Raw genomic sequence first — 21,336 nt, 5'->3', positions numbered from 1 at the left:
ACCGCGGCCTCTCCGGCCGCCGGGGGATCCCCGCCCCTTCGAGGCGGCCCGCGTCCCCGCTGGCGGCGGCCCGCGACCCACGGGCGGAGGGACGCGACACCACAGCCCGCCTCGCTCCGCCCCCGCCCCGCCCCGCGGGAGCCGCTCGTGGCAAAGTCACCGACCCCCGAAGCCCGCCGGGCTCCATCAAACGCCGCGGCCCCGCCCGCCGACGTCATGGAAACAAGCGCGTCAGCCTCCCGCCCGCACGTCGAGACCCCCCTTCCTCGGCCGACAGAGAGGCCCCGTCACGTGGCCCGCGCTCCGCAGGCGGCGAGGGAGGCGGCGGGGACCGGCGGCCGCGGCGCCGGGAGAGGAGGGGGCGGCGGGCGCGGGCAAGTGAGTGACCGCGGCGGGCGGGCGGAGGCGGGAGGCGGGCGGATCGCTGCGCTCCGCCCCGCCCCGCCCCGCCCTGCCCGGTGGCGCCCGGCTCCTGTAGCGGTTGCTCTGCGGCGCAGGGGCTCGGCGGCGCGCTCGGCGCTGCCCGGTGCGTGCGGGGGAAAGGAGGCGGGCGGGCCCCGGGGAGCGGCGGCGGCGACGGTGGGAGCGCCCGCGAGGAGGGCGAATCGCTGATTCCTGCCGGTGAGGCGACGGGGGCGGGGCGGGCGGTCCGCGCCCCCCTCCCTCCCTCCCTCCTTCCTTCTCCTCCCCCGGCTCTCCCCGCGCCGGTGCCCCCTCCCTCCCTTCTTCCCTCCCCAATTCGGTCGCCGCTTCACCCCCCCGCCCCCTCTCCCGCCCTCCTCGCGCGGCCGCAGGGCGGGGGGGGCGCGGGGACCTTGTGCGCTCGGCGAGCGAACGAGCGGGCGGCGTCAGGTTTACGGGCGCCTCGTCCTGGCCCCCGACCGGCGGCTGTGGCGGCCCCACGGCACGGAGGTAAGCGCGGCGGCGGCTCGGGGCGGCCCTACTCCCGGCGCGCCGACAGACCGGGCAGCAGCGCGGCGGCAGGTGCAGCGTTGCTCCGCTCCCGCCGCGGGGCTGCGAGCCGTGGCCGGGCTCGCTCGGGGGGGCGGCGCGGCCGGAGGGGCTGCGTGCCGCGCTCCTGGGCTTTCGCCGGTTCTCCCCGCAGGTAACCGGAGCGTGCACCTGGCCGCCTCCGTGCAGCCGGGGCACGGCGTGACCTTGAGGGCAGCGGATGCGGGGCTGAGCCGCCGCGGGAGCGCACAGCCACACCGTCGGGGACCCCGACGTGTCGGCTGGACACGGCCGGCACGCCACGGCCCTGCAAGCTCCTGGCGGGCGGGCGCGCTCACGTTGTGGATTAAGGTGGTGCTGAGCCCCCGCCGCCCGCCGGGTTAAGTAGCCGGGATTAGCCCGCTGCGGCAGCACGACACCGACATCCCGGGCACTTCGCCGCCCCGCGGGGGCTGGGAGCCCGGCACCCGCGCAGCCTCGCCCGCCCGCCGTGCCCCCAGGGCGGTGTTTTTGACCGCGGCTGAGTCGTACGCCGCTTTCCGTCGGAGCGGACGGGCTGGTTTGATTTATCGATGCCTAGCCGGGCTGCTCATCGACCGGCGCGGACGAGGAAGGGATGCGGCACTGGTTCGGGGGCCGGGAGAGCGAAGCCCTCGCGGGCGTTCCGCCGCGGGTGAGCCCGTCCCCGCGCGGGGCCGCTCCGCGGTGGGAAGCGCCTCTAACGGCGGTGTCATCCTCGTCCCGGCGGTGCGTGTAACCTTTGGCTGGTGCACCACGTGAGTTTGGGAGCGGGCTGGAGCCTCCGCCGGGGATGGCTGGCCGGTGCCGAGCGCGGGAGGCAGCGCTCGCAGTGGGGAGGAGTGGGGTGGGTGTCCGCGCCGCCGCCTGCCCTGGCTTCCTGCCGAGCCCCTCGGTCAGTCGGTAAAGGCTGAAGTCGGAAGGACTTATGATTTCGAGAGGAAGATCTCTTGAAAAGCGGTCTGTTGTCCCCGGGAGCGTTTCCTTCAGAGCGGCCGTGCGAGTGGTGTTCGCCAGGGGCAGGAAAGGGCTCAGCCTGAGCCCGGCGAAGCGTTTAGGAACGGAGAACTGTGGTTGAGTCTGTCCCAGGGTTCGCAGCCTGAGGGACAGTGTATGAGTTCAGCTGTAACAGGCGGTTATGTGGTGCTGTGCGTGATCCATACCCCACAAAAATCTTTTTTACGTTTGACTTATTAAACTGTAGGGGCTGGTGACGAGAACAGGAACAAAATTTCGGGGGCTTTTTTTCTTGTCATTTTAAGATCCAGATTACAGAAATCCTTAAATACTTGTTATGTGTGGCATTTGTACATTTATAACTTCAGTTGCTGAGGCTTTCTTCTCAAGGTCTGTTCAGAAGGAGCTGGTGACAGTATCTTATGCTGTGCCTGAAACCCTCATTCTGAGAATGTTTGCTGGTCCTTGAGAGGTGACTGGCTAGGTGATTATTCAAATCGTGTCCCTTCTTAGAAGGCAAGTTCCAAGCCCACCGTACTTGTGATATATCTTCATCATTAGTGGTTGGCAATCTTGACTTCCTGGTGAACCAAGTGAGTGTGCCTTTGGAAAACTACCTCCTGTAGGATAGCTACTGCATCTCTAAAACATTCCTGGGTCCCAATGAATTTGGGTTAAAATAATGTGTTTCGGTACTTGGAAAGGTGTTGGTTAGATAACTTTCCAATTCCTTGGTTCTTGATAATGTGTGTTCAGAAGGTGGTAGCTGTAGCTGTAGCCGGGGCCATTTTTTTTGAGCTGTTTGTTGGCACTTTTCAAGGATTTCTTCCAAACACCACAAATTGTGAATTCCAATAGAAGTAAACTTGTGTATCTTTAAACTGTTGGCTCTTCTGGCAGGAATAGCTTCCAATGTACTAGGGCTTTAATACTTATGGCATAATGAATGGAAACTCTTGGTGTCAGTGGAAAAAGTGGTCACTGAATTCAGTGAGGAAAAAAACTCACACACTTCACTGTGAAATTTTTGGTCTGGAAGAGCATCATTGTGTGGTTCGGTTTATTGCTGCTCCTACTGATGATTATGGTAACCGACCCAGGCTGAGTTTGCTGAAGGAAATGTGAATGCTGTGCTGTGTACAGATATTTGCAGGTTTTCCCAATCAATGTTCCTATGTCAATGCTAAATTGCAGCATTATTACTTCTATCCACTCAAAGGAAAACACATGGAAAACTGTGTGGATCATTCAAATGATACAAGTCAAAACTAATTTTAAAGGGAATTGTGAAGGTGCTATTTGTAAGCACACATGCTGTAACATCTGCATATGAAGCAAATGGTTTTGGAAATTTAAAGAGAAAAACAAGACTTCTGTCACATTAGCAGAGTAAACTGTGTCTGTTTCTTACACAAATTTGCATTACATACAAATGTATGGTGGTACAAGGAAAGGATCCCCATTCGTGTAATACATATTCTGCTAATAATCTGGGGGTAATCCTGCAAATTGAAATCCACTGTAATCTAAAGGAAGAGTCTCATTTAGGAAGTCACTCTTTTGTGGACCACAAAATATAGAGAACTTCTGTCAGCTGTTAAAATTGCAAACATCTAAACTGTTTTGTAGAAAGCTTCCAAGGAAATTCAGAGGCTTGAAATTGTCCTGTAGCAAAGGCACAAAGGTCTGGTAATTACTTCTGTTATCTTTATTTTTAGCTGTTTGAATTTACTAGGAAAGAAGAATGTGATAAATGGGTGGTAATCATGAGATGATACTAAGAAGGAAGAGACATAGGCTGGATCTGCTAAAGCCACCTCAAAAACAGATGCTTTGGAAGAAATTAGCTTCACCAACATTTAAGATTTTAAAACTGGGAACTTACTGGCAAGTTCAAAATGTATGTGGCAAAACAATCAATAATATGCCATAGCAAGAAAGTCTCCCTTGACATGAGGGTGGACAAGATAACCTAAAGTATCTTCTAACTCGAATTTCTTCCATTAAGGTAGACTAAATATTAATGGCATTCTTTACCACTGAAATGTGACCTCACGAATGTCTTTCAGTGTTTGAACTCTTCATTTTTATATATGTTTTCTCTGTTTTTAAAGAGAAAATAATACTAGTACAAAAAGGGATTCACACTTTATTTAAAGGTGAAGTCAGATTTCAGTTAGCCAAATTTAATGCAGAATAGCAAACAGCTATGATAAGTCCTGGGCATTTAAAAGTAAATATCTTTTGAGAAATAAAGAAGACTGCTTGAATCTGTAAAAGATCTCTAATAGAAATGCATGCTTACTTTATTAAAAAAGTATCAATAAAATAGCAGTAATAATATTAAATTTGTATTCTCTAGTATTCTCTACTCGTCTTAAGTAATAATACGAAGAAGACTTGTTAAAAGTTGCAATTCAGCAGATAAGGATCTTTGTCTATAGAGTATTTTAATTAAAAACCAGATAAAATCTAGGAGTTGCAGAATTGTCTAAAAAGCTAGGATTAGCTCTGCCTACTGGTTTTCTAGAGTGTGTGCAATGGTCTCAAGCAGGTTTTTTGGCTTTTTTATACAAACCTGTTAAATTTCCTCTGAAGACATTTTTATTTCTTGCAAAGTTTAACAGATTGAAGAACAAGGAAGGCAGGAAAGTTGAGGTGATACTGTTGGTGGTTTGAAAAAGAAAAGTGAACCTATGATACTTTATATAGAGGATGGATATTTCTCACAAGCATTAAGATTTGCTAATTTGTTCAAAATAGCTTGCCTTTATAAAGATTGGATTCATCTACTTTTCAATACCTAATATTAGGTACTTTATCTAAGTTCTCCTAACTTAGGCTTTAGCTAGCTGAAAAGACCATGTTCATTAATTGAACAGCAGAGTGATAAAAAAGTAAGATTTTTTTTGTTCATGAAACATCTCTTAATGCATGTGAAAAATAAAAATGGGTTCAGCAGTTTCACACAGAAGATGTAAGCAGTGATAATGAGCAGTATAGAAGGAGGATTTCCAGGAGGTGACATGTACAATGAAATCAACAGGCAAAATATTAAACTAAGACATCTTGCACCTACTCAGACAGAATGTATTTCTACACAGACACATGGTATTGTCCAGTTGGTGTTTTATTTTTGAATTATCAGGCTTTCAAATACAGTTAAAGTGAATTTCTAGTTTTTGTGACAGATTTCACTTGATATGAGCAGTATCTTTGAAGGAGCTGTCTGTTCAAGGTATTGGTATTCCAGTAAACGTTATGAAAATTATTTCTGCTGCCACTTATAAATCTTACTCTAACTGACAGATGACAGCAGGAGGTGTTATTAGATTAATTTTGGTGAATTGCAAAGTAGGTATGAGGCTTTCTCCATTGGTATTTCAAAGGTCTTGTGGGAGAAGAAATCTAAGGAAAATGTAGGAGGCATTTAAAAAAGAAATCAGAAGTAGCTTTGAAAATAAATATAACTTATTTTTTTGTCCAGTAAGAGATAATATGTAATTGCTGTTACAGAGCAGACAAATAACATCTGCCTTGCCTTTGAAGGGGAATGGACTGAGAAAGAGAATATATTTCTGCTTTCATGTTTGCAACTGCACTGTGCAGTTAAAGAGTGTATAGATCCATTTTGAGGATGACATTTGATAAACTGGTGCTGGGCATTAAATCTGGCTGGTTCTGCCACTTAAAGCATGACGAGCCTCAGCGCTAGGGTAGGTAGCCCTGGCTTCTTGCTGGCTATAATGTGATGCTGCTTTTTAGATGAGAGTTAGGTAATTTTCTGCATGGCTTCCTATTTACAGTGAACTTCAGTGGTTTGCATGTCTCATTTTTCATAATATTGTGTATGAGCTGGATGTTGTCTTAATTCTCAGTGAGTACAGGAAACACCATGTTCTTAAAACACACTTCTGGGAGCCTATCACTTGTAATCTGCTACCCTTACTTGTGCCCTTATATTCACAGAAAGATAAGGTAGCAGCAGGGAAAACAACACTATTGGTTTCTCACCACTTGGTGTACAGTGTCTGGTCCTGTACAGAGGAGGCCCAGGATGTACCATGCTCTGCACAGTTGATAGCAACAAACCCCAACTCAAGGCAGGAAAGATGATTCAGCTCACTCTGCTTTAAGCAACTATTTAACTTCTGGGACATGCCCCAAGGGTTGTAGTAGTGTGCTCTTTTCCTGCTTACATCGTCATTAAAACTTAAACTTTCATATTAATTTTAACATTTTGAATCAAAGATGAACTTAGTCACCTTTGCATTACGTACACCAGTGAAAGAAACAGAAGTGCTCTTCAGTGGGGGGTTACAGATATGCCCTTATGTAGAAATCACATAACTTTTTCTGCACTTGTTATTTGACCAGTGACTGGTGGCTTGCCTGCATGACTCTTCCAGGATTGCCCATGTCTCAGCAAATACAAGGATGTGTTGCTTATGGTGTGTATTTTGGCTTCTGTCTAGATTTTAAAATTAAACAACTGGTGACTCCATATGGGGATAGGAGGAAGAGTCACTAGCTGTGTTTGGTGGAGTTTTTCCACTGTAGAAAGAAATAACCATAGTGCTATGGTCTTTATTGAAATAAGGAACTTAGGCCACTAGCAATAAAGAAGTCTTCTAGCTAGAGCACACTTTTTTAAAAGAAAATTGTAGAGTGTGCTGAAAAGTTGAAGGTGATCACTGAGACTCTCCAAAAGCTTGGAAAACATTTGGTTTTGTATGGTAGGTGTTTCAAGAGATAGGAGTCTTTCAAGTCCCCATCAAAAGATGTGTTAGTCACTTCTATTAATATGTTTGATGCTTTTTTAATATTCTAAAGTTGTGTGAGAGTTTTATGATGGCCTTCTGAACCTGCTGGTTTATCAGCATAATCCAAGAGGCTGGGAACAGAGAGAGCATAATTTGTAATTGCCTATTTGGCTTGTCACTATGAGTGCAAAGTTTCACTGGCTGGCTGAGGTGACCTCATGGCTACTTTCATTTCCATCTTAGCCTAACTGCAATAATTCCCCCCTCTTTTGTGCCATCTCTGCCCCTGTGAGTCTACTCAGTGCACCACTAGATGGTTTGTTACACAATCTTTGTGCACAAATTGGTCTCTCCAAGGTGAGAAGTAAAGCTCACATGAGGAAAGCAACATGAATCTTTGGATTGATGGTTGGGAATGTTCCTCCTTGTGCAGCAGTCACGTGAAACCATTCCCTGGAGGGTATTAACATTTTCACATGGGAGAACTTGAACTTATTGCTTTGATAGGAGAGAGGTTTGAGTGCCAGTTTTCAACTAATGGCATTCTATAAAAGTATATTTGGGTTTAAACACAAGAACTATATGCCTGATATATGCCTGATGTGGTTTCTGATACTACAGTGGAGTTAAATAAGTTTTGCTTGTGTTGAGCATCCAGACTTGGTTTCTGATGTTTTTACATAGAGAAGCCTGAGCAGGTAGTAACAATAAATAGGTAGAAAAGGTGGCAGGTATGGTTAGCCCTTAAACTGTTTAAGAAAGGGTGGTATTTTTGAATCTCTTCTGGTTGTTTAGATCTAGTAGACAGTAGATCAGGATCTCAATATGCATATTGAACAGGAGTTTTTTCACTTCCATCCAGGTGCTACTGCTATCAGTATTGATATTGCACTTCAAATTGCTTTGTATTGTTTGGATCTGCCAATTTTTCTTCACTTGGGAATGAAGCTGGTGCAGAACTTCATGAAGCCTATGGAACATAATACAAATCAATACTTAAATTAGAGCAGTGTCTACCAGTCTCACTCAGTTGAGATTGTATGAAACATGAAATGATTTAAACTGGCTGTCAGGGTCTGTTCCAAATGGCTTTCAAATATGCATAGTTGAGACTGACAGCTGGAGAGAGTAGAGAATGTGCTTTACCACTGCTAGCACAACTGCTTTACTTCTGCTTTATTAATAACACAAATCATTACAGTTCGTGTTCACCTACTTCTGCTCTGCAATCCAAGTAGTTAACATTGACAGTGATTTTTCTTATTCTGAAATGAGCTTGCTTTGCATAGTTGAACATCTTGACATTTTCATAAAGTCTGCTTTCAGATGCATTTTGCTAATAGGTGGATCTTGTTGTGATAACTGCAGATCTAAGGATTTGTTCCTGAACTAGAGCTGTATTTCTCAACTGAGTTAAAAGAGATTTGGGAATAAAGGACTAAATTCTCTGGGATTTGATAAAGGCATGGTCTCTTTCTCTGGGTTTTTGTGTGCTGTTTACTGGTAATGGAGGCGCTTACAGTGGAGTTATCCTTCATGTAAGAGTTACTCACTGCAATGCATACCAGGTTACGGGAACCTTTTGAAAGAACTTTGGTACAAACACACACACCAAAAATTAAATGCCAGCATATAACACGCTAAGTCTTGTTTGTGAGTGAGTGATTTGTGTATGGCTTTCTTTTTTTCTTGTTGATCCTGGTGTTGCCGGGCACTGGACAGCAGCTCCCCAAACCATATTAGCAAAATGGTTTAGAAAAAGTTGTCTTGGTTGAGAGAAGTCTGACACCCTAAAGCTGTGTTGTGCTACCTTCTAACACTGAAAATTGGTTTACCAGATGAAAAAATACAAGGGATGTATGCTTGAGGGGAGCACTTAATATTTTTTGGGAAGATAGTTGAACATTCTTGACAGATGAACCTCTCATTCCGAAACTGCAACGCTGAATTTGCATATGCTCAAAGCTTTATATTTACCTTCTATTGATAGTCAAATCTAAGGCTACAGAAATTGTTATGGAGAATAAGGTTATATATAACCCTGGGCAAAATGCTTTGAACTGGACAAAGTTCATACATGTTACTTTGAGGCAGCCATTGTAAAACAGGTCAATTTCAAGCTCCTGATGGGGAGCTGCCCAAAGTCCCTCCTAAGCATTATTGAGCTGGCAAAGTAAAAACATTTCTGATGGGCTTTCCCCTTCACTGTCACAGTTGGCAGTAGCTGAAAATGGTGACATGATTGTAGGGCTACTGCATGGCCTACATTCCTGGAGTGAGGGTGAACAGGAGAGCTGAGGCTGGCTGGCACCTCTACCCTACCATGGGGACAGGGATGCCTGTAGGAAAGGTCTTGGCCACCCTGCAGCACAGGGAGCCTGAGCCAGCTGCAGGGCTCTCCTGTGCTGGCAAGGACTGGCCCGTGCTGGGCAGCACGAGCAAGAGTGTGACCAGTGGGTTTTGCCTTCAGTCGTTCTTGCGAGGCCACATCCAAAAATGGTGCCTTGTTTTGCACCTCTCCTGACAGTCGATATGGGGCTGTCCTGTGGTGTGTGGAGAGAATTAGGGCGAGGTGGCTTTGCTTGACCTGGAAGGGGGAAGGCTGAAGAGGGACCCTGGTGATGGTCTGTAGTGGGGCTTTGCAGCAAAGGTGCAGCTAGTCTCATCTTTTTCCCAGGATGAGCGTGGGGGTGTGGAGAAGAGCTTCCATGATTGACTTGAGCTGGTGAGGCCTGTGCTGGCTGGAAGGGGCAGTCCCTGTCACTGTGTGACCTTCAGGAGGAGCCGCAGGTGTTGCTGCTGTCTTGCTTGTCACCGGTTCTCATCTAGGGCTGTCCCCTGACCTTGAGGTCAGGTGAGCGGCGGTGCTGGCGCAGGGCTGTACCTTCTGGCAGTAGCACAGGCTTGGGTATTCCTAAACTAACTGTGAAGCCACATCCTTCCTCTTGCTCTGACATGGTAGTGCAGCTGCTTGATATGTGAGTTCAGCCCAGCCGACTGTGCTTAACTTTGGCAGAGCAATCCTGGCCACTTACATAAGCGTCTTAAAAAACTGAAAGTAGTCACTCTGCGCTGCTTCTGTTGCTGAAGCGACGCAAGCGCATCTATGAGATGCATGTGGCTATTTTAGATCATGTCCTGGGTGGCTAAATATAATATTTTGGTATATATGTTTTAATTTATCCATTGCCTGTTTACAAAAAGTGCCCGAAGTGCCTATTTCAGAGGTAGGTGTTCCCATTTGGTCAGGTGAATCGTGCGTATGATGGAAGGAATGTAAAGTTTTAACCCATGAAATGCACACAGGCTTCAGAACTTGAGATAGACCCTTCCGGTGGTGAAAACAGGTGATGTGGAAGAGCACAATTTCAACACTGTCTTCTAAAAAAGCTCTTGCATCTGCTGCATGCATACCAATTATTGAAGTACTAAATCATGGGGCGTGATTAATGCTAGAATCAGTAGTTGTTCAGCTGTGTCCTATATGGAAGGGTTTCAGGTTAAAAACTGAGATAACAACAAGCCTCTGTAGATCCTTAAAGGTAGCTGTGGTAATTCTAAAGTAGAAAATTCTGTGGAATTTGCTGTAGAAACTTCACCAAGAGGAATGATGATGCTCATGTTTCAAGGGGCTTTTCAGCCCTTTCCCCCACACCCTACTTACTTTATATAAACAGATCATGTGTCTTAACTTGCTCATTAGAGCCCTAATGTCAGCCTCTCAAATGTGAAGTGTGTTATAAACATAGTTAGTTGGGAGCTTAGCAAGGTGCTAGTTGCCGGATGAATTAGAATTTGTGGGTATTTCCTGCAAGTGTGGTTTCATATTTGCTTCACTCAAACAGGTTCAGTGTAGTTCTCTGCCGTGTTTTGAGTTGGCACTGGCATTGGATTATATGTGTGGTGAATCTGGTTAGATAACCATTCTGCCTGAAAAGAAAAATCATTTTTACTATCTGTATAAGCCTCCGTGTACCCGCAGGAACTTCACTGTTGTCACAAGAGACTGCAATAACTTGGGGAAGTAAGGGATGGTCAGAGTGGTTGGTATGCGTCCTGACACTTGATCATCAGCATGTTTGTGATGGAAGAAGCATGGCTTTCCTTGCTGTGGTTGCTCTGCATATTGAGTAGAGCAACGTATTGTGTGGCCTAGCTGGAGTCCTGGGAACCACCCAGGCGCAGCACACAAATAGAGAGCACTGCAGGAGCTCTGAGTTTCAACAGCAAAACTGTGAGGTGGCTTTGTTGCATGATAGGGGTAAACCTTTTTAGTCATTATGAAATATCATGTAAGCTCTGTAAGATGGAAACCAGCTCAGCCCACTCTGACTTACTAATTTTGTGAATCTGCCATGTGAAAATGAAGCTGAAAAGTGAATACCACTTTCTTGTAGATGGGGAGAAGAAACAGCCATCTAATTTGCTGAAGGGTGGTTCTTCTATTTTTAAAACCTGAAACAAGTGAAGGCTAAATTATGTAGCTACAGGCACATTCTTCTTCGGTAGGTAGTAATCAAAATCTAATGATTAAAGCTGTCAAAGCTTTTTAAAGTTCATCTGAAGTTTAAGATGATGGAAATTTATCTTTTCTTTGGGAGGAGGAGTGTTTTACTGCTGTTCTAGAGGAAACTTTAAGACAAAGGCATTCATTTATTGCACTTGTATGCCTTTCTCATATACAGACTTCTAAATAGTGAAACTTAAAAATAGCCACCCCAAAAATTATTTGATGAATGCTTCAGATTGGAAAGAATTGTATATGAGCTGAGCCTTGTACCAACAAGTTAAGAAATGCAAACTTTATTTATGAAAAAAAAATCCAGTTGGTTTTGTAGACTAAAAAACGTGGGTGTCTGTGGAGTTTTTGGCAGGAAGGTATGTTGTCTCATGTTGGCCTGTAGTTTTGGGTTCACCTCCATGAGAGCATGGCAACAAGCTATCAATCTGTCTGCTCAAAGCCTATTTCTCTTTCCAAAACTGTTTCCACACCCGCCACTGTGTCAACACTGTTCAGTCATAATTGTCAACTCCAAAGCAGGCTGATCAATGGAAATGCTAAAAAAAGCAGCAGGGCTCTTGCCTCAGAGGCTGTGTAAAACCAGATTTGCCAGGAGGTGCGTGCCTCTGTGAATATCAGCAGAAAGGCTCACTGTTTGTTACCTTCTAGTCCAACACTGCTATGTGCCTTCAGGGCTCCTTTGCTTGAGGTTGTCTTGAACTCTTGAATTTTTCACCTTGTCTTCCAGGTAAAGTTGTTTTCTAAGAAATGGAACAACCAAAAGGGTTTAGTTTTTCAGAAACTGTGAAACAGTGGAATCCATAGGAATAAAAACTTGAATTGTATCTATATGATGGTTTTGGTTGTTGAGTTTTTTGGTTGGTTTTTAAATTTATTTTTTTTTAAAATGCATTTGAAGCATCAGACCTTATGGTACTCATTAGTACTGTTAGAATTGCTCCTGCCATTCATCAGGTATGAGACTTTTAAGATGTGACAGCTGGTTGAGGATCAGAAGTGAAATACCAACTCCACTGCCCATTGACATACATGTCTATGAAAGACCGAGGAAGTTCTTGGCATGCTTTAAACTAAGTGCATTAGATTTGCAGGCACAGCTCTTTTAGTGCTTTCTTACAAGGTGTCTTTTTCACAGCTGATAAGTAAAATGATGTCTGTACTCCCTCTGCTGGCTCTGCAAAAGTAGCTTTCATGAGCTTAAATAGCTGAGTAGCACCTCTTACAAGTATGCCTGTGTGTAATTCTGAGTTAAGAACAGTTTAATAAATAGAAGAGGGATTTTCCTGAAAAATGGGTCAACAAATAGTTGCTGAAAGCCAATCAGGTGTCTCAGATGCTATCTCATGCTATAATGGTAAACACTGGTGTTGTATATACCTTTGTAATTGTAGTCTGATCTGTTTTTGTGTATCAACAATCGGATGGGGCTATCCATTAAAATACTTGTACATCTAGTTCAGCTAAGCTCCTCTCTTATAGGTATTGTGTCCTATATGTACATGAAGAGCTATGATTAGCAGCCTCACATGGGGAAAGTAAACTTATCTACTTCCATAAATTTGAGTGCCCATATACCTTTATTTGCTTATTCTGAGACTACTTGTTTCTTTCTGTGTGAAGAGATATTCAATATAAAAATGCTCAGCCAGAATGGAAGAAGTTTGGGCTTGAACAAAGTCTTGGTATACATAGGTGTTCTGAACATAATCAAATAAATTGCACTTAGTAATCATTAGACATCTTTACATGCCAATGTAGTTCATTCTGTTATCTTGTTTTCTGATATTATTCTATTATAGCACTGCTCTGGTTATCTTTAGTTTGTTGAATTCAGTGAGAGTTTAACAGTTTCAGAGAACCAAAAGGGTAACCCACCCTAATACACTGGGCAGTAACCAGATAAGTGGAATAATAACCCAAACTGTCTTTTTAACATTTGCCAGTTTAAAAATCTCTGAACAAGAACCTTTGAGCCTTGTAACATGGAGTCTGGCTTCTGGTTGGGAAGTCTAAGGAGATTTTCTGGACTTTTGACCCTGGAAGATACATTTCCAGTCTTTTGTCCAGTCACTTTACTTGTATAATTCATAAATGTCAAATATTCCAGAACAGTTAAAAAATCGAACAAACTCAATTAAGAATTCAGTGCAGCCACTATAGTTCCTCCTGTTGAATTTCTCTTTGGGTGTACCCGTGGCTCTCTGCAGATGTCTTTAGGCATTGCTGTATTGAGAAGGGGCTTTTTGGCTGCAAAAATCCAGACAGTTGCCCAGTCCTTCACACCGAGGTTAGAACAAGTTATCTTCACACAGCAAGTGTGTTCCTCCTACCAAATATGCTCTTCTTCCCCCTGCTATGGTGGATTAAGTTCTTGAATTTTATCCCCATGACTTGGCTTATGATCAGAATGCAGAGTTTTACTGCCAAAGTTCCATTTTAATAATCAGGTAAATGGACAAGTAAACCAAAAATTGTGGACCTCCATAACATAGGCCATTACATTTAGCTTGGCCATGTCTGCCTTCAACCCTGGTCTTGTCAAACAAGAACAAATGGAGGATTCTCCATGCACAGGAAAGTGCATCAATTTTTTAGGAACGTCTAATAGTACATTTCAGAATCTCCAAATTAAAGAGTCAGAGAATCCTGATCTTAAAATATCTTAAAATAATAAAATAGCTTGTTTTAGGCTTCCTGTGGGCAATTTTGCCATTATGTTTAAATACTTGAAAATATTTGCTCTGTGAAAAATACTTTGTGACAGCTGATGGCTTATTTTAATAATAATTGCTCAACAACAAGGTAAAGTTTTAGTAACTACCTACTTTTTCAATTTTAAGGAAGAAAGCTGTCTTGAAAGCTGTTTAGCTTAATTATGTGCCTGAAGCATCACACGTCAAACTAGATTGTTACTTTGACAGACAGCCGTGTAACTGCCTAAAATTGTTTGTTCTTTTACACTTAGTTTGATTCTGGATTCTGACTGTATACTCTTCGATCACATTGCTGGCTTCCTTTATTAGATAACTGTTCAAACATCAACAAAATTAGTTATTCCACCACTCCCCCAAACAAAACCCCAAACAAACCAACCTTTACCCTAATTTCATGCTGTGTTGGTTAGAGCAGAAGATATCAAAGGCAATGGATACATGTGCAAAAATCTGACTCCTGTAGCAGGGGTATGACACTCGAAGTAGCAACTTGCTATTAGTAACCTAGAGCAAGCTACTAGATACTGGTAACAGGTCTGAGTGCAACATGCAAAACTACATATAAAGGTTCAGCATAATGCATGGCTTTTGTCTGAAGGTGAACTGGGAACATTTTTTATAAGCTGTGCTGCTATGTTTGAATAAACATGAAGGAGATTTAGGAGTCCATTGGTATAAATTTTTGTCTCTCTTAAAGCATCCCTTTCCTTGAGAAAAGGAGGAAATGGAAAACAAGTGTTGTAAAATCAAACAAAAAAGTTAATAGGTTGGAGACCATGGTAGAACGGGGATGTCAATCTGTTTGTCATGGTGTACAGATTTGAATTTGTGTGTAACTCAAATAATCCAAATTCATAACAACTTTGAAATTAAGTGTATGGTTGGTTTTCACTGTGTAGGACTTTTCATTAAGTTTCATTTCATCTTCCTTACCAGTGTTTTCCTTACCTCAGGTCTGAAAGTGTGAATAACAAGTCTGCTACTTGTTACTAGCAGATTACATACTTGCACCAGTTTTTTCTAAGTCTTGTCTATATCAGGTAGGATTTTTTTTTTAAGGCTACTAAAATAATGCTTAATTATAGAGGTTTTCAGATGGCTTCTTTCTATATTTCCCTTGATAAACTAATTAAAGTAAATCATCCTTAAAGGGACTGAAAAGCAGATTTTTGGAGAGCAGTCCTAGCACAGCTGCTTCCTAGTAGTCTGCTTTCTCTTCTCCAAATGCTACACATCCTTCATGCTTAAGAGTCTATTGAAAGTGCTGAGAAACCAGCTGAGGTTTCCTTTGAGGAAAACAGGGATACAGGAGTTTGCTTAGAAAAGTGGAGCAATAGGACCAGAGAAGGAATCTCCTAAAATTACCTTTGGAAAAACTGACTCCCTAACTGTGGGAGTTTGGGTAATTTTTGCTGCATTTTGCTTCATAGTGCTGTGTCATTTTTTGTTTGTTTCATGATACTCGATCTTCTCAGTCACTTCACTGAGTATCACTAGCCTCAGTTAGAGGAAGCTTTTGTCTTCCTTACTCTGCTTTGCCTGCATACTGCATAAGAGAAATTTGTGAGTTGCAGGGTTTAGATTAAAAATATAATTGGCTTCTTACTTAACAAGGTCTGTGAACCCCTACTCAACTGTACAGTGAAAGAATCTCATGCTGAGCCGAGGTGTGATACAGTCAGACGTGCAATGGTGCTGGTCCTTTGAGGAAGTCTGTTGGAAGCCATGAGCTGAACGTACAAATCTTGGTCATTTAAAGAGTTTGTGTCATCAGCAGTTATAATGCACAATTTTAGCAGGATGCTTGAAGTTTGTCACTTGAGTGCAGAAGCTGATACTGCCTTTCCCAATTCCCTTTCTTCAGAGATATGTATGCCTTTGGTATCACTAGAAACAACATGATTGCTGAAGCTGCACACTGGTACAATGTGCCACTGTAAAACAAACACTTGTGGGAAGTAGCTTTCTGTAGTTAAGGAACAAAATAGGTCTGACTTTGCTGAGACAGAATGATGACCTGTAGTCTTTATGGGTGGACTGTCTCTTGGCCCTGAGGGTCAGCTGCTGCTGAACTATGAGCATTGAGCTGTGCTAAATGCATTAGGCTCTCAATCCAGATACCATCCTTTGGAAGGACAGATATTAAGCTTGTTAAACTAGCAATTGCTACTGAGGATTCAGAGCTACTTTATCAGAAGACTGACACCTCGCTGTGCGTGCCAAAGGTGGTTATGCTGCAGGCATCTGAGTGCCTGCTGGTTTGCCACTTCAGTTCTGCTGGCCTTTGATAGGGCAGGGGAGCAATGGGAATCTGGTAGCTGTTCCTCAGCACAGAGTAGGTTCAGCTGGTTGTGATGAAGTTCTTCAAGGCATGGCCTTTCTCTGCCTAGGGGAACTGTGCCACAGCTAAATTAGACACCTAGCTCACCTCATAATTTGAATGATTGCTGATTAGACTGGAAGCAGAGCTGTCTGCAAAGTGCGTTAGGATCCACTGATGCTGGTGAAGACTTAAGGCCTTTGGCTTATGGGAACTGGAGATTTCCTTTGTTGTGTGGCATAGGACTTGTAAATATTATCATCGAGCATGGTATTATTTTTGTTTTTCCTGAGTAATTAATCAACCACTGATGTCTTTGTAATCTCAGAAACCTAAAGAGTTATACACAATTAAGTACTTAATAAAAGAAGACTTCAGACATGAAGTTGTGATTATTATTTGCACATAGCCAGTTTGTATGGCAATTTTATATAGCCTACCAAAACTGAGAAATTAATTGAATTTACTAAATCTGTTTGAGCCATTGTCTGGCAATCATGTGAAATTGCTGTTCAGTCCAAATAAACAGTGTCTGCCCTTCACTGAAAAGTTAAGTACCATGCTGTTTGTTTAGTTGCCAGTGAGTTGACTTGTGCCCTGGGTTTGCTCAACCCACTGCAACTTGAAATAACCGAGGGAAGAGGATTCTCCCCTTGAAGGAAGATTTAATGTTATCTTAAAGGTGGCAGCCATATAGTTACATGATAAAGATGCTTCTAGCATTAGCTGTGTGTCTTGTCCCTTAAGCTGGCATATCCACATTACTTGTGTGACTTTACAAATAAATCAGCCCCTCCTGGTGTCTTGTGGAAAAACTTGTTCAGACAGTAGAAATGCTGCTATGTAAATATTTCCACTGAGGTGGGGGAGATCATTTTTTGGATGACAGCTTTCTGCACCACACAGCAACAAGTAGCCCACTCACAGGTGTAGAACCATGAAATACATGGCTACCATCACAGCTAGTGGGAGGGTGGAGGCTTAGGACCACAGTATGGTGCTTTCTTGTTCCTTGGATCCTGGATGGGGGCAGATTTCATGGCTAGGAAAAGAATTATTTGTTTTTAAAGATCATAGAAGTACATAGAGAAAGAAAAGAAAAATAAAAATAAAAATAAAAAAGCAATAGTAAAGGAAGAAGTGCCAAAACCATTTGGAGTGCTGTGTATCCCATGAGAGATGAACTTAGAACAGGACCCAAAATGAAATTCCTTCCCTCAGAGGCTGAGGTGCTGTAAAGAAGAGTAGAGAAGCACACAAGAAGTGTGTGTTCTGGGCCCGAGGCTGCCTGTGTGCCTGCTGCAGCAGCAGAGCTCCCATACTCTGTTACTTCATTAATGCACTTGGCAGAGTCGGTGGCTTTTCCCAATGCAAAAGGATAAGGGTGGCAGGTGTAAGTTGCAGTGTTGTTAGTGTCAAATAATGAGAGCTGCTTCAGGACCTCTGTGAGTGGGAGTGTTACACCATGTCACTGTAGCACAGCCATACCTTTGGTCACCTGAGGATGTGACAGACTTGCTGCTTTCTTAGAGTTACAAAGTGCTGTGGTGGGAATCTCAGCTTTGTGCATTCTGTCTGCTAACGCTGCTTATATATTCCCTGTGTTAAAGAAACAAACTCCCGAGAGAAGTATTGGACATGGGATTGTCATGTGTGTACTGATCACAGAGCAGTTAATTTGCCATCATTCTACAGACAGCTATAATGCAGTAATGCTTCAGTATGTGTAAAACAATCCCAGGCCAGCAACCAACCCTGCATAAATGAGAAACTTTGCAGTAGCTAGAAGTGCGTGACAATGCAGGGAGCATGACAACTTAGCCTTTAAGTGGGTGTCAGACATCAGAGAGATGGAAAAGTATTATCACTAGTTTTGAAACTGGAGATGTCCCTGAAGGATAAAGCAATATGTAGCCTTCAAAATCATAAAAAATGTCAGATAATACCATAACGTGAAGCCTACTGAACATGCTTACACTGTACCAGAAAGAGGAGGCCCAGTAGAATGGATTGGTGAGTTAAACTCTCAAAACTTATCAAAGAGAGCTAAAGAGGTGGCCAGTATAATCATAGTAAAGAATTCTGCGTGACATTTCAGTCTTGTGTTTCTGCAAAGCCATACACTGGATTCTCAAATTTAAATATTGAGGTAAAAAACCCCTTACTTCTTACAAAAGAAAACACAAACCAAAAAGGGACCCCTGAACCTCTTGACATAACTAGCAAGAGCAGCAAACTTGTGAAGTATTTCTTGAAGTGCTGCTCAAGTGTGGACTAGTTATGATAGTTGAACTTTAAAACCCTCTGTCTCCTTAGGAAGAGAAGATGGCAAACATAATTGCAGTTTTTCTCAGAATGACTCTTTTAGCCAGTTTATTTGGTGTATTTCTGGCAGGCAGGAATTAATGACATTCAAGCTAGCATAGCTTTTAAACTATAGGTTTCTGAAGAAGTAAGGCTCTTTAAAGGTTTGAAGATAAAGGTATACTGTAGTCTGGTATTTCCAAAAGGCTTGTGAAAAATCTGAAGTTGAAGGTTCTCAAACTGCCTTGTTACAGGCCAAGAGGGAAGCTTTTTAAACTTTGACCACAAGAGGACAAAACAAATACCCAATTTAGCATCGTAGTGTGGGCTTATTGAGATGGGTGACCAGACCTGAGGTTTTTGTTTTATTTTTCTTACATTCCAGACACTTTCTTGGTTGGAATGATGATTTTGAGGATCATAAATTGATCCTTTACCACATTAATATCACAATTTGTATATTACCTACATATTTGTATATGAGCATATAGACTATTTTGTGGTACTGTTTGTGCTTAGCAGTAAACTAGTCCAAAGTAGCAAGAAAAGCCTTAAAACAGTGCCTAAGTTAATTTTATTGCTCTTAATAGAAAGGAATTGGTTATATATAGTGTCTTTATGGAAGTAATTCGGCTCAATCTCATAGGCATAAATATTTCCTAATAGTTTTAGAGACTAACTTTAAATATCTTTTTGAAGTTTTCTGAATACAAGAAAAATCAGGTAAGAGTGGACTTCTGCCTTTTGTCTGAAGGCTCATAAATCTAAAAAGCTTTTTGCATCTCTTTGATGTCATGAAGCATGATCACAGTCAAAAGTCTACTGCTCTGCATAAATGGATACTAGCATAAAAGAATACTTTCTGAAATAAAAAATGGGGAATGTGCAAATCAGGATGAAATGGTAAATATAAGTTCTGTGGGGAAAAAAAAAAGGTGAATAAATTTCTCAAGACAAGTCATATACCTGTAGGAATAACTGATGAAGTCAGCTGCTGGTTTGCTGACATTATCAGAAGTGACCAGCTGGATGCTTTGCGCTGAGCTCTAAATACAACAAGTAGCTGAAATCCAGGAATCCAGCTCCATCTCTGTTGGATGAAATTTGGTACCATCTCACTTTACCTTTACTTGAAACTTAGTTGCATGCAGTGATGCCTCATTTAACACACACCTGTCAGGATTTGTGACCAGAAAACATTTTGCACTTTGGGAATGCCAGTAAACTCTTGTAGTCTTACGATGCATAATTTTAGTGAGTTGGTTGCCATGCTACTACCCTATCTCTTTTTGGAAAAGTTCAGCTTTGTCTTGTCATTTTTGTCAATATGATTTTGACAAATGTTGATGGGAAAAGTGTGGTAAGTTGTTAATGAACCTAGTCATGTGAATATTTGTTAATGGATTACTTTACTACATATTTAGGAAAAAACCACTTCTAGGTTTATATAGTTAACTATTAATATGACAGATCTGTTAAGAGAACTTAGTTTACAGCACAATTATCCTAAACTGTGCAGGATTAAGAGACTTGTAGTCCTTAGTCATCTTGTTTAGAACTCAGTGGATCTGAAGGAAAGGAAAATATTGATGGGCTTTGGGCAAACTTTTTTTCTTGCATTTTAAATACCAGCAGGTTTGCCTTCAGCCATCAGCTACCTTAGTCCAAATTTTGGCAGCTTCGCTTACCTCAAGTTAGATGAGGAAGCTGACACACACAGTAAATGCATTTTAGGTGTTTGAACACACTCAAAATGATTCTGCATGAGACACAGAGTACCATCTAGAGGTTAATTTTTTTTTTCCACTGGGATTATAATCCTAAACTAGAGTAACCTTTTATTGCAAACAGTCCTCTTGAATGTGGCCTTTAGTTTTTAGTGTCATCACAGAGCACAAAGTAGATGAGTTTAGGAAAAAGAAGTACAGAGAATGGGAAACTTCAGGGCCTGTGGGTAGAGAAGACAGAAGCTGCCTGAGTGTTGATCAGGGCTGTGGACTGCAGAAAAGTGTTTTAAGTGGTTACAAACTTGACACTTTTGCATGGTTTTGTCTTAAGTGTTTGTCATCTTGTGGCCAAGCCAGCAATGTGATATGAAATAGGTGACTATGAAACCCTAGTAGTGCCAGCACAGAGAACACTTGTTGCTTTCTTTAATGATGATCACATTGGTTTTGTCTTCTGGGACTTTCCAGTGTGTCTCAAAGTCTGATGTTCCTTGAAAGTGGTCATAGTTTTTTCTGAGGCCCTTCTTGTTGCATTAGTCTGTCTATTTTTGGATCAGTAATATCTATTTGATTACCTCAGTAAGGTAATGATTACTTTAAACACTTGATAAAATAGTTTCCTACTCAGACTATTCTGTACAGCACTTTCTGATTTTGTTTCTTAATCCAGGTGTCACTTCAGCTGGAGCTGAGTTGTTTAGTGAGTGGGGAGAGGCCATGGCTTGGACAAGGTAGGGCAGTACAGGTCTGGCAGATGGTTGATGGCATAACAAAATGTCTGCTTGCTTGCTGGGCTCCTGGCAGAGGCTGTGGACCAAGCTGCTTTGTAAGAGAAGCTTATGTCCTTTGTGACATAATAACTCACCTTCAAGGCTTGTAGAATTTTTCCTTGCTACTACCAAAACAGGAGGAAAATTATGCAGAACCAGCGTGTGAACACTGCTAATTTGTACTACTACCAAACTGACTTCAGACTACTGAAGTCCCAATTTGCTATAATTTCAATAAGAAATAAATTCAGGGTCTTAAAGGAAAGAAGCCACCAGTGGATGAAACGGTT

At 42.8% G+C, this 21,336-nt stretch overlaps 1 protein-coding gene across 10 annotated transcripts in view; it reads left to right on the top strand.

The window, feature by feature from the left end:
* Positions 1–249: 249 nt before the first annotated feature.
* ATP2B1 (ATPase plasma membrane Ca2+ transporting 1) overlaps positions 250–21,336 on the top strand; it is a 60,691-nt gene continuing 39,604 nt past the window's right edge. For 2 of the 10 annotated variants that reach the window (XM_039703844.1, XM_039703847.1), the window contains exon 1: positions 427–621. The gene's annotated coding sequence lies outside the window, so the exon portion shown is untranslated. Of the gene's footprint in view, positions 379–406; positions 622–785; positions 913–976; positions 1,106–1,177; positions 1,728–21,336 lie in introns of those variants that run through there. The other 8 variants (XM_039703839.1, XM_039703840.1, XM_039703846.1 and 5 more) reach the window with 8 other exon arrangements.

The sequence above is a fragment of the Passer montanus genome, unplaced genomic scaffold (assembly GCF_014805655.1).
Source record: "Passer montanus isolate IOZ18808 unplaced genomic scaffold, ASM1480565v1 scaffold17, whole genome shotgun sequence".
NCBI classification, from domain to species: domain Eukaryota; kingdom Metazoa; phylum Chordata; class Aves; order Passeriformes; family Passeridae; genus Passer; species Passer montanus.
Note: the sequence above shows the minus strand (reverse complement) of the source record. Positions and strands in the feature narration are given on the sequence as shown.